Here is a 16,757-nt window from a genome sequence, read left to right as displayed (position 1 = left end):
GTAATTACTGATCAGCTGGGGCTTAACTCTGCCTTTTTGTTTCTGCTTGTTCTTTGTTTCTTATTTCTGTTTTCTTCCTAGAACTCTGAATTACCTGAACATCCCCTAATCCAGTGTGGGACATCTGTAGTAATGACCAGGGTATCTCTTTGTGTAGGTTTCTTGATGATTGCTTTAAATATCACATTTGCCCAAATCACTTCTCATAGTCACCTGGTATTGACATTCATCAGTTCAAGAGTCATGAAGAAATAATACTCCTCTCAAGTCCCATTTCCAAACTCACCTACTTATATTAAATATTTCTTCTACATACACTGAAAACCACAATCGACTATGTTTTTTGCTTCAACCACCAGACATTATGAGGAAATTAGATTCAATAAGAAGACTTTTATGTTACTCACATTTTATTCTTCTTTCTTCCTTCTCATAAAATTCTAATATGCCTTTGATGTTCTCTTTCTGCTTTGGAGAATTCTTTTCAGCTACTCTTTTAGGATAGGTCTACTGGTGACAAAGACTCTTAGCTCTCCTTCATCTTAAAACATCCCCACTCCTCTCTTCTTCATAAAGGATATTTTCACTGGACACAGATTTCTAAGTTGATAAATCTCTCCTTGAGCCACTTGAAAAGTACTGTACATTTATCCTTGGGGCCCATGGCTCCCGATTTAAAAAAAAAAAAAAGAAAAAAAACTGGCTGTCATTCAAATTGTTTGGGGGTAAGATAAGCTTTTCTGTCTGGATCTTTCTAAGAGTCTTTGGTGTTCAAAGTCTGGTGATGAGTGTCTTACATGATCTCTATGAGACCACACTGTGTGGTGTTGCTCAGCTTCTTCATCATGATGGCCATAACTTGAAAATTATGAGAGAGTCTCAGGCATTTGAAATACCTTCTTTCTCTTTTCCTGTTCTTCTATGGATGTGACGTGGCCTCTTATGGGGCACCTTTGAGCTCTGCTTCCTCCTCTGGGCTCTTTTCACTCTATTGTCCGGATTCAGTCGTTTCTCCTGCCCTGTCCCCAAGTTCACTGATGCTTTCTTCTTTCCATTCTGCTGTTGAGTGTATCCATCTGAAAATCCCAGATACTCAGCTCTCACACTTGCATTTGATTCTTCTTTCTACTTCCATTGTTTTTCTCCTGAGACTTTCTGTTCATTTGATGAAACCTTTTCATCCATTTTTTCCCCAGCTTGATCTTCATTGCTCAGTGAAGCGAGCGTTCTCTTCTTCTTTCCCAATCCATGGATCCCCACTCACAATACAGACTAGGCACAATGGCCTGGGCTTAGGTGAATGGGGGCAGGATTGCTCTGTCTCCTTTCAAATCCACAGTCAGCATAAGAACAAAGCCTGTGGTGGACATGAGGAGGACTCCCTAACACACTGTCTTGGTAGCTGTTTCAAACTCCTCAGATAATTCCAGTGTCTGTACTATCTGGGTGTTGATTTCAGTCAATTTTCTTGTTCCGGTTGAGAATATCCTGGTCCTTGATAGGATGGGTGACTTTCAATTGTATCTTAAACATTTTCCCTCCTATTCAGTGAGATTTAGGGACTTACTCCATCTTCTGCCTCAGCAGGCACTGTGCATGCCACACTGATATCATACCACTTTAATTATCAAATGGGTAAAAGTTCAAGTTTTTGTTCTGTCTTTGGGGATAAGGACACCTGGTTACTGACTGATGATGAGACTTCAAACTCACCACTATGCCTCTGACTTAGTTAGGGTTACTATTGCTGTGATGAAACACCATGACCAAAGCAATTTTCAGATGAAAGGGTTTACTCAACTTACACTTCCACATCACAGTTCCTCATCAAAGGAAGTCAGAACAGGAACCTGGAGGCAGGAGCTGATGTAGAGGCCATGGAGGAATGCTGCTTACTGGCTTGCTCCCTATTGCTTGCTCAGCCTGCTTTCTTATAGAACTCAGGACCACCATCCCAGGGATGGCACCACCCGCAATGGGCTGGGCCCTCCCCCATCAATCACTAATTAAGAAAATGACCTACAGGTTTGCCTGCAGCCTGATCTTACAAAGGCATTTTCTCAATTGAGGTTCCCTCCTTTCTGATGACTCTAGGTTGTGTCAAGTTGACATAAAACTAGTCAGCACATCTGACCCCTTGTCAATTTGACACACAAACACATCACTTTTCACTTAGAACCATTCTTTTCTCATCTATCCTCAAGATGGCACATTAATATTAACATCACAGTATAAAACATAACTTTAAAAGTTCCAGTCCTTACAAATTCAAACACATTAAAACTTCAATCTCCTTAAAATAACCATTCTCTTTAAAAATCTAAAATCTCTTCTAAAAGTTCAAAGTCTGTCAGCTGTGGACTCTGCAAAAATCATAATTAAATTAAATACCTTCTCACTTCAAGAGGGAAGAACCAGGGCACAGTCACAGTCCGAACAAAGCAAAACCAAACGCCTACTGAATTAAAAAAAAAAATGTCCAATGTCTGGTATTCACTCACAACCTTCACAACCTTCTGGACTCCTCCAATGGGCTTGGGTCACCTCTCCAACTCTACCCTCTGCAGCACACACAGCTTGACTTCTAGGATCAGACAGGCTCCCCTTGCCACTGCTGCTATTCTTGGTGGTCATCTCATGGTACTGGCATCTACAAAATGCTGGGGTCTTCCATTGCAACTAGGCTGCACTTTCACCAATAGCCTCTTATAACCTCAACTTCTCTGCATGACCCTTTCAATGCTGGGCCTTCAAATGCTACTGAGACCTACACCTTTAACCAATGGCCTCACCTGGCCTCTCACAGTGCCAAGCCTCAGCTGCTCTCCATGACCCCTTAATGCCTTCAAAACCAGTACCACATGGGTGACTCTTACACTACCAAGTTCATCTGCCAGTGAAAAGTACTATCTTGGCCACCTCTGGAACACAGCTTCTGTGTGCTGACTCTGAGGAAACACTTCCCAGAAGACATCACCTCAGTGATGCTGGTCTCTTCTTAATCACTGCTAATTTTTCAGCTTTAGGTAACCAGCATCAACTGTCCCAGTAAGGCAAAGGTTTCACTTCAGTGGTCCTGCTCTCTTGTTAATCATAGATGATTCTTCAGCTTCAGCTGACCATACACCATGGATTCATCACACAGAAAGCCCTGGTGAAAATTTTGCTTCCCTCTGAAATGTCACAAGCCAGGCCTCCATTGTCTGTACTACTCTCAATCTTCCAAGATCCTACAGAATCACTCACTGGCCTATCAACACTCAAGGGATTTTCTAGCCCAAAATTCTAAAGTCCTTCCATAATCTTCCCCAAAACAGCATGGCCAGGGCTGTCACAGCAATACCCCACTATCCCAGGACCAATTTTGTAATGAAACACCATGACCAAAGCAACTCTGGGATGAAAGGGTTTATTTGACTAACACTTCCACATCACAGTTCATCAAAGGAAGTCAGGACAGGAACTCAAACAGGGCAGGAACCTGGAGGCAGGAGCTGATGCAGAGGCCATGGAGGAGTGCTGCTTCCTAGGTTGCTCCTCATGGCTTGCTCAGTCTGCTTTCTTATAGAATCCAGGACCATCAGCCCATCTCATAGCCTCCCCACCTATAATGGGCTGGGCTGTCCCCTATCACAGCCATACTTTATGGAAGCATTTTCTCAATTGAGACTCCTCCTTTCTGATGATTCTAGCTTGTGTCAAGTTGACATAAAACTAGAATGTACAGCCTCCATTGTTACTACTCTGGCCCAGGTGGGGCACCTAATCTTGCTATGTGTATTAATACAATATACAACGTGTATTAATTACTTTCCCCATTGCCATGAGTAAATTCTTGACAAGGAACAACTGAAAGGATGAAAGGGTTATTTTGGCTCACAGTTTGAAGAGGCACAGTCCATCATGATGGGGAAGCATGGTCAGTTGTGACTCCAGGAACTTGGGGAATCTCACTCACTTCTCAGCAATCCAGGAGGTAGGGAAAGGGGAAGGCTGCCACTCTACTGACCTTCTCCTTTCCTCCACTGTATTCAATTTAGAACCACAGTCCATGGGATTAGTGTGGCCCGCATCCAGGCTGGGCCTCTCCCCTTCTCAATTAGATACCACTCTGGAAAAACCTTCAGAGACATACCCAGTCAAGATCACAAGGATGATCAATCATTATACTGTGCAAGGAGGCAATATTTTAAATGGAATTAAAAAGTGAATTCTAAGAATTATCCAGGGAACCAAGTGGTGGTTTCCATTCACACAGCATCAGCAGAAAGGTCTTCCTTCTGCGCCGCTCCGGCCTGGAGTTCTGTCCTGCTCCAGATCCTTCAAGTCTGTGATGCTATGGCAGGTGTTCCTTCTCTGTGGCTTCCTGGCAGATCTCGAGAAGCTACAGCACACCTAGGGAGCATGTGGAGGACTTGCCCTATTCAGGCAAATGCACCCCCGAGAACAGGAAGCCAGTCTGTTGATATACAAGACCCCCGAATGGACACCAATCAATCAGACACTTCCGTGTGGTAACTCTCCTACAGGATGCTCCACAGGTGGCTGTCATTTGAAGCACTCACAAATAGCAAAAAATCCATTCCCAAGCTTGGGTCCTGCTGAGCCTCTGTGGCTTCCAGTAGCTTGACCTGTACTTTAAGGAAGGTGCTGGTGGCCGCTGTGACATCTTGAAATGGCTTTAGGTGAAGTAAAGAGATTGCCACCGAATGTGTGAGATGCCAGCAACACTTGGGGGCTGTGTGGCCTCAAATGCTTTCCATACTCTACTTCGAAGCCTAAATCGCTCACCTCATTTCTCTCTTCCCTTCCACACTCACTGGACTAAAAATCCTCATCTCATAGCCTCCCCAGCAGTCACAGGTCAAGCTTCTATTCTACATGGCAATGCCCTAGGCACACACTGAGAAAGACCAGCCAGTCAAACATGAACCACTGATCGAGTTAGACACAAATTTGTCCACGGCAAATCCATGCCACCTACACTCCTATCCCATGCTTCACCCACAACAGATAGCCCTGATCAATAATGCCACAATGCACTGCTGGTTGGATTTGGCTTCAGAGTCCCTCTTAACACACTTTTCCTGGATTCACTACCCACTGATGACAGGTGGCCCACAAGAGGGAATGCCTTTACCATCTGTCCGAGTTAAAGCTGTGTTCTCAGCCCCAGCTCTGTTAGCTAGATCTCCTGGAAAGCACACGAAGAGTGAAGAGCACACATGTTCATGAGAGCTGATCCCCACATTCCTGAAATACTGGTGGCAGGTGGGGGCCGTGGATTTATGTTTTATGTGAATTCTCCACATAAACTGACACTTTAAAGTCACCGAACCAGAATGTCTGTGGTGCAATATTGCCCTCGATTCAACCAATATATTACCACGAGGCAACCTACAAAGTGGAGAATAGAGCTGACATTTTAATGAGGGATTTTCATTTTTTAAAATAAAGTTTAGAAATTATGTAAATGCACAGTTGCAGGCTTCCTTGGGAAAGCCTGGCTCTGTTTCAGGCTCTAAGAACCCAGGGATGACAGAGCCAGTGGGAAATGAGCAGTCAGACACATCTCACACATGTCTTTTCCTTCCACCCTGGGTGGGCATGCTGTGAGGTGTGAGTTGCTGAGGAGTACCAGTAATCCTAACACTTGCTTTCTTGTGCAGGTCTTAGAATTGCCTCTGAAGACCCATGGTCTAAAGACCCGTGGTCTAAAGGCATAGTCCTCCCCGAGATGCTAAATGGAGAACTTGTAAGAAGTGGAGCCCCATAGAAGCAAATTAGGTCATTTGGAGTCATGCCCTTGAAAACAATATTCTTCCACCATGGGCCCAATGATACACAGGGCCATTGTTGTAGAATATTATTTTAAGCTGTGTTACTTTTGTTTATGTTGCATTTGTTTAACTTGTCTAAAACACCTGATGGTCTAATAAACAGTGCTGAACAGCCACTGTTAAGGCAGAAGAAAGTCTAGGTGGGGCTGGCAGGCAGGGAGAATAAGAAGAAGAAATCTGGAAGGAGAAGAAGGAGCAAGAGAACAAGGAGAGGAGGACGCTAGGGGCCAGCCACACAGCCAGCCACCACAGAGTAAGAATGAAAGTAAGAAATACAGAAGTAAGAAAAGGAAAAAGCCCAGAGGCAAAAAGGTAGATGGGATAATTCAAAGTTAAGAAAAGCTGGCAAGAAACAAGCCAAGCTAAGGCTGGCCTTTATCATTAAGAATAAGCCTCCGTGTGTGATTTATTTGGGAGCTGGGTGGTGGGTCCCCCAAAAGAGCAAAGAAAAAATTCCTAAGGAGCAAAAACAAACAACATTTTGGTGTTCCAGTGTGGGCCTATATTTCCAACCACAGGCCACCACAGGCCCAAACCAACACCACCAAGTGGCCACAGGCTCAAAGGCTCCTAAAGCAACCCTTAGTGTTAAGTGAATACCTTGGGTGTTTTGTCACAGCACAGAAAGCTGCCAACACAGCTATGCAGTCCATCTTTGAGGTCTACTACCATGGAATGAAACTCATCATTTCTCAACTTCCAGTCTACGATCACTTGGCCCCATTATTTTGGGGCCACAATGAGGAGGAAAATCACAGCTAGGGTCTCATGGAAAAGCAAAGATGCTCACTTCACAGCTGCCAGGAAGCAAAGGAGCAATCAATAGGAACTATAAAACACACTCGAGACTGAGCTCCTGGGACTCTGGTCCTCCAGTTTCTAGCTGGACAAGTTTCCACCAGCATCTAGTAGGTCATCCATTTACTATTTGTAAATGCATCAACCCACACCCCAGCTCAGAGCCCTCATGGTAACCACCTCCCAAATGCCCGTCTCTGTGCACCACTGTCCTGGGGAAACAAATCTTCAGCATAGAACACTGGGAACCAAACCACAATCTCAGGGCTGGGCTGCTGTGGTGGTCCAAGTTAAGGAACTCACTGCTTTACAGTAGGCAGCCAGGAGGGTCCCCAAAGAGAGAGGATGAAGAAGCTAATTTCAAATTTCTGTTGCAATTGCAGAAGAAATGCAGCTCTACCTCCATGATGAAGTGGTTTCTGTGTTTCCATGAGCCACTTCGGTAGTTTGAGTGAGAATGCCTCCCCCTCCCCTGCCATAGGCTCTTATATTTGAATGCTTGGTTCTCAGTTGGGTGAACTGTTCAGGGTGGATTAGGAGGTGTGGCCTTGTTGAAGGAGGTGTGTCACTGGGCGTAAACTTTGAGGTTTTCAAAGTCTCCCCCTCTCTCTCTGCAAGCGGCCTTTGGCTCTTGATGTAAGCTCTCAGCCAGTGCTCCAGCACCTTGCCCATCTGCCCCCTGCCGCCATGCTCCCCATTATCCCCAAGATAATCCTAGACTCACCCTCTGAAACTGTAGGCAATCCCGCAATAAAATGCTCCTGTAAGTTGCCTTGGTCATGGTGTCTCTTCACAGCAATAGAACAGTATCTAAAACAGCTACCAGTCCCTTGATGTGGTACTGGGTTAATGCACGGGTAAGCAAATGCCACTCAGAAGTTCTCTGTGGATGTGGGTTACTTCAGCTTGGCCCTCCTCTCTCCTTCCCTGTCCCTTCCTCTACCCTTCCCTCTTCCCCTTCCTTTCTTCTCTTTCTTTTCTAGTCCCTCTTTCCCTTCACTCTTCCTCCTTCCTCCCATCCTTGCTTCCTTTTTCCTTTCCTCCCTTCCTCCTCTTTTCATTTCCATTTTATTTCCCCTTCCTTCAATTCCTTCCCCCTTCTCCCTTTATTTTTTCTTTCCCTTCCATTCCTTCCCTCCCCCTTCCTTCTCCTCTCCTCTTTCCTTTCTCTATCCATTTAAGCATTCAGGTGACACCTGTTACCATATATCCATTTACTCTGAATTTTAGCTAATCCAGATTAGTTAGGGTCCAAGACGGAGTATGGGGACTTCCACCTCTCAGAGTATGTGACCCTGGTGGTTTGTCTTGGCACCTCTGATAGAAGCATAGGATATCTTGTTTAAGGAAAAACCCTGAGCTTGTGCTATACAGGCCTGATCAGAAAATAGAAGTGTGTCTAAAAACACAACACCACCACATATAATGGAGCGATGTCCTATGTCCTCCATCCTTGAACTTATAAGGTACCTGTGATAGGAGAGTGCAGTCTGGGTACCACTTCTCAGGGTGGTGTCAAATGAGAGGCTTGTAGGAGGAGAGACAGGCCTTCTCTATGAGCTGCAGTGGCTCTTTAGGGACAGTGTTTTGTGACTGTGACAGGTGCTGCACAGGGCTTGGATCAAGCCAAGAAGAAACAGGTCCACCATAGAGCCAGTGCCTTTCCATGTCTTCTAATTTGTTCTTCAGGAAAGAATCCCACTTCAGAGCCTTTACAGCTAAAAACCCTATAGGCAGTGTCCAAAATATGATACCCACCCTGGGAGGCAGGAACAGCTGGCCCTCACCAATAAGTTAATTCCATAGTAGTTGGTGATCCATTACCTGGATGCAAAGAATTAAAGGAAAGACAGAGGCAACCCATTAAAACTCCTCCACCAAAGGACCCATTTGATTAGAATAGCACGTGCCTGAAACCATGGTGGACACATAGGGAGCACAAGATCATTAATCATTTAATGAAATCGAAAATACCCATTAAGGAAGAAAGAAAAAGTCAGGCCCAGAAGTTTGTGAGAGAGATTTCCACCACAGCGAAGTGTTGCTGGGGTCAAAATAGCAGCTTCAGGAGGAGAAAGAGCTAGTGCAATCTGCACACACCCGAGTCGAGGGGAGGGACCAGACGTGAAGCTCATCTCCCTCCTTCTCCAGCCTCCATCTCCGCTGGCCTCTGTCACACACAACGGACTTACACAAGCCTTTGGTTTAGTCTGAGATGGAGGCCTGGGGTGGGGAGGGAGGGAGTCTTGTGAGTCTTTGTGTGCAGACATACACACACACACACACACACACACACACATGAGCCTTCCATTCCTAGACTGCTCTCACTGGCTGGGCTGAGCCTCCTCCCACTGCTTCATTCTCTCTCTGCCAGCTGCACAGAGCCGACTCTTTCCAAAGTCTAATGAACGCGTTCACCTGGCTGGGCTGTTGTGTGTTGTGCTTAATTTCTCATTAAATCTTTTGGTAGCGTATTGCTGCATTTATTGTTTTGAAAATGAAAGGAATTCTAATAAGTCTCAAATGTCCCTTCATGCGTGAGCGTTTTTCCAGTAAACGGGCTTAGCAAATGTCCGTTACTTAGCGGCTTCATTCCACGTTCTGCTTGCGTGGGCCATTTTATTTTTATCGTATCATCTGGCACACAACGTGGGCTTGTGTTTGTGTTGCTCTAAGCGCCGAGTCTGCAGGTTTCCTCCTCTCTGATGGGTCACAGGAAATAGCTAAAAGTTGATAGCTGCCATTTGTGACAGCATGGCCTTGGGAATGTACACACGAAAGTCAGAGTATGTGAGGGTCAAAGTTGGGCATGTGTTTAGCTGTGTACACTGTGGGGTGATGCATTTATTTACGTTGGCATAGAGTCCTCTCATCTCCTTGGCTAATGATTTCCTGTAACAACAGAGATGGGGCAGATGGGTGGCGCCTCTCGGTAAAGCACCAATTTCCAAACATGAGGAACTGAGTTCAGTGCCCAGAACCCACATAGAAAAGCCAGGTGGGGTCCATGCTAATCCCAGCCCTGGGGGAGGAGACCATGGAGATTCTTAGGCCTCAAAGGCCAGCCAGGCTAATCCATTTGTGAGTTCCAGGACAGAGAGGAAATGTACCTCAGAAAAATAAGGTGAACAGCACATGAGAATGATGTCTAAGTTCATCTGAGATCTGCACTTACACAGACATCTACACACACACACCCCTATACACATACACACTTTACACATACACATACAAACTTACACCTATACACACACTCCTACATATACAATGCATACATATACCTACACACACCTACATAAGCACATACCTACACACATATAGCTACAAACACATATCTACAGACATACAAATGTACACATACACACAAACACACATACCTATACACACACACCTACACACATACAAACCTACATACACACATACTTGAACATGTGAACACATAACTACATACACAAACCTACACATATACATATACCTACATACACACATGCCTACATATACCTACACATACTACATACACATATACCTACACACATACAAACCTATACACATATATTTATAAATGTATAACTATATATGCACACATATACATATAAACATGAACATATAACTATACACACACCATCTATACACACACACATACACAATGCATACATACACCTACATCTGCACACACATATGCACATACAAACCTATACACATACCTACACACATATACACCTGAACATGTGGACATATAACTACACATACAAATCTACACACACACATATAACTACATACACACACTTCTACATATACTTACACATACTACATACACATATATCTACACACATACAAACCTATACATATGTACTGATACATACATAACTATATACATACACACACTGACATATACACACAACTACACACACATACATCACACACACATATACTTATACATAGAAAATGGCAAAAATAACACATCAGTTTGTAAACACCAACAGGAGACTTTTCAGCAAGTTTGCTGTTTGTTTTTTGAAGGTGTCTGGTTTTCATGCTTGGCTTGGTTCCCTTTCTCTGTTTCTGCTCTAAGTGTTCTGTGGCAACCCGTAAAGCTTTGCGGTTCTGCGGAAGGGCAGTGAGAGCTGAGTGTGAGAACCGGCCCAAAGGAGAGGGGGAAGCTGAAGGAAGGGCTCAGGGAAGTCAGAAGACAGGTGTCACATTTCCTAGTAGGATTTAAAGTAGAAAGTATTCCTTCACAAATCAGCACTCGGTAGTTACTGACGAACAAGTGCATGTATGTCCTATGTACCATGAAGAGGGGGGGGCTACAGGCCAACAAGATGCCTCAGCTGGTAGAAGTGCTTGCGATCAAGCTTGATGTCCTGGGTTCAATGCCCAGAACCTATACACACAAGCAAAGAAGTAACACCAACAAGTAGTCTGCCAACCTCTCTATACATGCCACAGCACACATGTGTGCCTCTCTATACATCACACACATCCACACACAATAAATAAATAAATGTTTACAAATGAACTAGTCATGTATGTATGACAGAGAAAAAAGCATTCAGGATGGTTTCAGAAACACTTCTTTTGCATTCATTTTTTTTGGGGGGGGGGTTTGGTTTTTCAATACAGAGTTTCTCTGTGAAATAATCCAAGCTGTCCTGGAACTCACTCTGTAGACCAGGCTGGCCTTGAACTCACAAGGATCTACCTGCCTCTGCCTCCCGGGTGCTGGGATTAAAGCCGTGTGCCACCACCGCCAGGCTCAGAAACACTTCTTACACGATGGGGCCCTCTCTAGCTGTGATTTTACCACTTCAAAGGAATGGAACTCGAATAAATCATGTATGGTAAATAATCAACAAAAATCTGTGGTATGGGGAGGTGTGCATGCCACAGCATTTTGGGGGGCAGAGGACAGCTTGCAGGAGTCTGTGCTCTTCCACCATGTGGGTCCTGGGATTGTCAGGCTTGGCAACAAGTGCCTTTATCAGCTTCAGACAAAAGGGATTTCTCCCAGATGAGTCATATCACACCAGATGTATTAGACATGAGCTAGACTATAATTTACATCCAGAACTTCCCTATCTGGTTCCATTTAGCTGCAAGAGAAGCTGAGACATGTGGTCTACCAGCAAGGGGGTAGGTGTTGCTGTCCTAAGAGAATCCAGGGATCTCTTGCTAGAGTACTAAGGAGTGGTGAATACCAGAGAGAAACTACAGGGGCGAGGGGTGGAACAGAACCTGCCTGTCCTATAGAGCTCATCACAGAGACAGGAGCTCAGGACAGAACACCACCCGGGAGAGAGAAATCTAACCTGGGGTAACTGGGTGAAGCCTGCCAGAGGGTTGGAGACTAAGAGTCCCAATTGCAGGGGAGGAGGAGGCATCGCCCAGAGACAAAGGGAGCTGGGGACAGACAGATGGGGAGAAAGCATGGTCCTGTTCTTTGTAGGTGACAGGTACTATTGCATGCTTGAACTCCAATTTGTTTAGTGTTTCCTAGAGCAGAAACCCATATCTGATGGTTTGATGGCTTCATCCTTGCCTTGGAAACAACACAGCTGTTGAGGGGATCTGAGAGATGAGGGTCCCTGGAGAGACTAATGCTAGAGGTGGTCGCACTACCTAGAGTGAAGGTGACTGCCAGGGAAACAGGAGACTTCAGTCCTCTTTGAAATGCTCACCCTTCCTTGAAAGACTTACACAGTTTGGGCACTTTCGGCAAGTGAGAAAAACGCTAATTTTCTGATGTCAATATTGGGTAGCTGGAGGAACTATAAACCATCCAGAGCATCAACCAATAATGGGCTGAAGGGGCCTTAAGACAGGAGTCAGCTCAGGTCTTCCCCAGGATGTCATTACTCTCTCACTGGTCCCCAGCTGGGTTTCTGATGGAAAACTTGGCTCAGGCAGGTGAGCACAGGAGCCAGCAGGAGTCTGCAGGGCCTTCTGTGACCAAGGTCTCCATAGCCATGGGGAGAGAATGACAGACGCCTACTGTTTTCCCTGCAGCCACCTCTGGCCCAAAGCGGGCCTGGATTATACATTATATTAAAAAGGATTGGGGACCTACTGACTGTCCCGTCAGGGAGCTAGAGAGGCGGAGGCCGTAATGAGAGAAAGAGATCATGGAAACCCCAGGGTCTTAGTCGGGGCTTCTATTGCAGTGATGAAACACCACAGCCAAAGAAACTTGGGAGGAAAAAGATGTATTCAGTTTGCACTTCACATCCACAGTTCAGCATCAAAGGAAGTCGCAGGGCAGGAACCTGGAGGCAGGAGCTGATGCAGAGGGCATGGAAGGGTGCTGCTTAGTGGCTTGCTCCCCATGGCTTGCTCAGTCTGCTTACTTATGGACCCCAGGACCACCAGCCCAGGGATGGCACCACCCACCATGGGCTGGGCCCTCCCCCATCAAAACATAATTAAGAAAATGCCTTAAAGTCTTGCCCACAGCCAGATCTTATTGAGACATCTTCTCAACTGAGGTTCCCTCCCCTCTGATGACTCTAGTTTGTATCAAGTTGATGGAAAACTAGCACATCCAGGCACAAGAAAGTCAGAAAGACATCTCTGTGAGGGGGAAGGGTCACTAACTCTGACTCTTAGGGGCTGTGCTCTGGGCTATAGCCCTAGCCTCTTTCTCCTCCTGGGATCCATGGCCACTGCCCACTGTGTTCTCTCTGGATTTGATTCCCAACTTCATTGGAATTCTTGTAAAAAGCCTTCCATTGGACATTTTCCTATCTCCTTCCTTTGGTCCTCTATCCTTCCAACAGCTCAGGCCCAAAGCTCCAAATGCATCTAACTCAAATACACATCCCAGGGTCCAGGTCTCAGTAATGAGATTTCCTCTTCATCTCCAGAATTATGCAGAGATCTTGGGATTTGTGTTCCAGCTGACCTCTCCACCCATGTGACCTTGACATACACACACATGGTATCTCTGGTCCTATCATAAAAGTACCCGGCCCATCTGGTGGTGGCAACTTAACAAGGGGATCAGGAAAAACACTGAGCATTAATTATTCCTGGCTCTTAGAAGGCTCTCAGTCAGTGAGATAGCATGGCCATTAGACCCAGGCCTTGTCCTAAGTACAATTGAATGTCACCTGTCATGGTTCCTCCACATTGTGCCTAAACTTTAGGGCTGCTGGCTCTTTAAGCACAAACCATGCACCTTGAGTGAGGCTGGAAAGAGAATAAAATCATTGTTAGATCCTAGTTAGCAGCAGAAACTCCATTTTGTCCCAGTCTGCCATTCTGGCCTGAGCTGCTACCCACAATTTCCTGAGGCTAAGCTATAGCCCCCCACCCCAAAAAACCCATCATACAGGTGTAAACCACAAACATTCCACCCCCTTCTGATTGGTTGGTCCAGAGGCAGGTCCAAACTACTGAACCATAGAACTCCCTGATAGGCTGAAACTGTGTCACTGTGGGAAGTACCTAGCCATTTCTCCCCATATTACATTACGTCTAGAGGGGACTCAGGAGCTGTCTCTTTGTGGTTTTTCTCCTTTAAGACGGGCTGCCACCCCTGCCTTGGGGATGTAGTTTGGAGCCCGAATCCTGCTGCCTCCCTGATATCAGTTTTTCTAAATAAATTTTTGGCTTACTCAAACTCAGTCTTTTGTGGTAGATTATTCCCAGATTCTTGGACCCTAACATTTGGGAGTTTGTCTGGGATTGGCAGGGGGTGTCTATCTGTTCAAGTCTCTGGCTAGGCTGTCTGCTCCTGGCCCTTGTGGCATTAGAGATTTTTTTGGTTGTAGTGCCATTTTTTCTGGAACTCAAAAGAAGAGAAACTGGATGTAGTATTGCTCCTGGAGTCAGAGGGAGATGAGAAACATCTCAACCCCTCTCAGGGGGAGTGGCTGAGGCATCTGGTCTCTGAGACTAAGAGGCAGCTGAGTCATCTGGCCTCCACATCCCTATAAATGGGAGTGTCTGGGGCGTCTGTGTTCTGGGGATCAGAGGTAGCTGATCCACTTGGTTATGAACAGGACCATGTTCACTGTCACTCTGGTCTCTTCCTTGTCTCTGTTTGGGGCATGCCAACAGTCTCTCCATTTCTGTCAAGTCGGCTTTCAAGTATTGGCTATTGTTTTCTATTATTTCGAGATCAGGGACAAACTCCATCTTCAGACCCTAATTCTCCCCCAGACCCTGTGTTACAGTACTTCGAAGACTTCAAGAAGAAGGCCTGGGAATCAGGAGATTCCACCTTCCCCTGAAAGCTCCTCACTCTGTCAGTGGCCTCCTGCAGACATTTTCAACTTCACTGTTTCTCTTGAAGTCCAGGCCACAGTCTTTGGAGGCCTGGGTCACCCTGACCAAATGCCTTATGTTGTGGCCTGGGTGCTCCTCTCGGAACCCCTCCCCCCAAAATCCCACTGGCAGGGCCAGTGGGAGGAAAGACCTATCTTGCCTCCCTCCAAGGAAGACCCTCTCCCCCATCCTTATGCAGGCCAAGGAAAAAGGCAAATGCAGGGGCTGCCCCTCCTACCTCACCTTCCATTTGCCCAAAAGCTGCTATGGTGGAGGACAAGCCAGCATCCTCCTCTGAACCCAATTCCCTCTCCTCATCCCCCACATCCACTACAACACCATGGGGATTTGGTAGGCCCTTCCCCCACCCCCTTCTTAAAATTACAGCTGGAGGAAGTAAGAAAAGTTGTGTCTGTCTGTTTTGAATGCATGGATGTGGCCACTGAATGCTAGTTTCTGACTGGTCATGAATGTAGGAGTTGACTGTGTTCGTGTGTCTTGGCTGCAGCTCAGCTGTTACTGTTGCAGCCAGCTGCTGGAGCTCAGGATCAGGATTTATCTCTGGGAGCTCTGGTCATTGGATCTGATGTAACAGGGATTCAAATGTCAATTGAATGTGGGATAATATTAAAATTGTGTTATGCTGTTTTGCTTTATTGAAGACCTGGCTCTGGAACTGGGTTTTGGCTCACCATTTTTCAGACTCAGACTTGCTTTTAAAGTCTCCATGTCCAGGGTCAAAAATTATCAGGCAGAAAGAGCAAGGGCAAAGTGTAAGTTTGCTGAGTATGGTTAAAAATCTATAATATTTGCAACAAAATATTAACTCAAAACATAGGGTTAATAATCAAAGGATTACATAGGCAATCTTAAAATAAATACCTAATCCATCACTGCCTCTAGGTCTAGGCGAATATTCAAATGTGCTAACCTTGGTTTTTTTTTTTTGTTTTTTTTTAACCCCTTTAGTTCTGCTTCTGACTGTTTTTGTTAACTGAAATATGTCAACCCAAAACATGGTTTTTAGGCTTAAAGGCCCACCCTGGGAAAGGATCAAGACCACACTGGAATCCCAAACACCTAGTGCTTTCACTGGCCAAGGAAAATTAGGGCCCCAACTATTAAGCAACAGAAACTGGGATATTCCTCTTTTATGATGCAGTAAGATGGTGACCTAAAACAGTTTGGCAAGAGAACATGGAGCAGTTTTTCAGCCTATGGACTGTGACCTTTCAGGATCAAAAGACCTTTTTACAGGAATAGGCTTGGGTTACCTGAATGTCAGATGTTTGAATCGTGATTCATAACAATGCACCACAAAAACTTAAAAATCATTGGCTTAAAGGTTTATATCTAACTCCCTTGTTTTTGTTAGTATTGTTAGGCTGTCACTATTTTGGTAAACTGAGTCATACAGGGAACTTGTTGTACTCTAAAATGATATACTGTGTAAGGATCAGGAAAGTTTCCAGTCTCCTTATGGATTATGCTTATGAGTTGAAAACCTTACCTTGATATTAATCATCAGTCACCTCATAAAGAATCAAATTCTTTAATATGTTAAGATTAGCTTCTTATATATATATTTTTTTCAAAGTTAAGCCTCAAGGTGTTCAGAACTACACTTAATAGATAATGGTCCTCAGGTGATTCAGAGATCTGAAGATACAGCATTTAAAATGTTTACTAAAAAAAAAAATCTTTTCATGATAGAGAGACATGCTGGCTCCTGGAAGCAGCCCTCTCTCTTCCAAAGATGATGGGCATAGAAGAACCTCTGTCTGGAGCTTCCTTTAAATATGGCGAAGCTAGCCACTGGGTGAAACAAAAAAACTGCCCTTCACCTCAACTGCT

At 45.1% G+C, this 16,757-nt stretch overlaps 1 non-coding gene across 1 annotated transcript; it reads right to left on the bottom strand.

The window, feature by feature from the left end:
• Positions 1 to 1,246: 1,246 nt before the first annotated feature.
• Positions 1,247 to 1,379, bottom strand: LOC121829905 (small nucleolar RNA SNORA51). Its single transcript, XR_006072958.1, has one exon. It is a non-coding gene; the product is annotated as a small nucleolar RNA SNORA51 (small nucleolar RNA).
• Between the last annotated feature and the right edge of the window lie 15,378 nt (positions 1,380 to 16,757).

Source organism: Peromyscus maniculatus, chromosome 5 (assembly GCF_049852395.1).
Source record: "Peromyscus maniculatus bairdii isolate BWxNUB_F1_BW_parent chromosome 5, HU_Pman_BW_mat_3.1, whole genome shotgun sequence".
NCBI classification, from domain to species: domain Eukaryota; kingdom Metazoa; phylum Chordata; class Mammalia; order Rodentia; family Cricetidae; genus Peromyscus; species Peromyscus maniculatus.
This window is presented reverse-complemented; position numbering and strand designations above follow the sequence as displayed.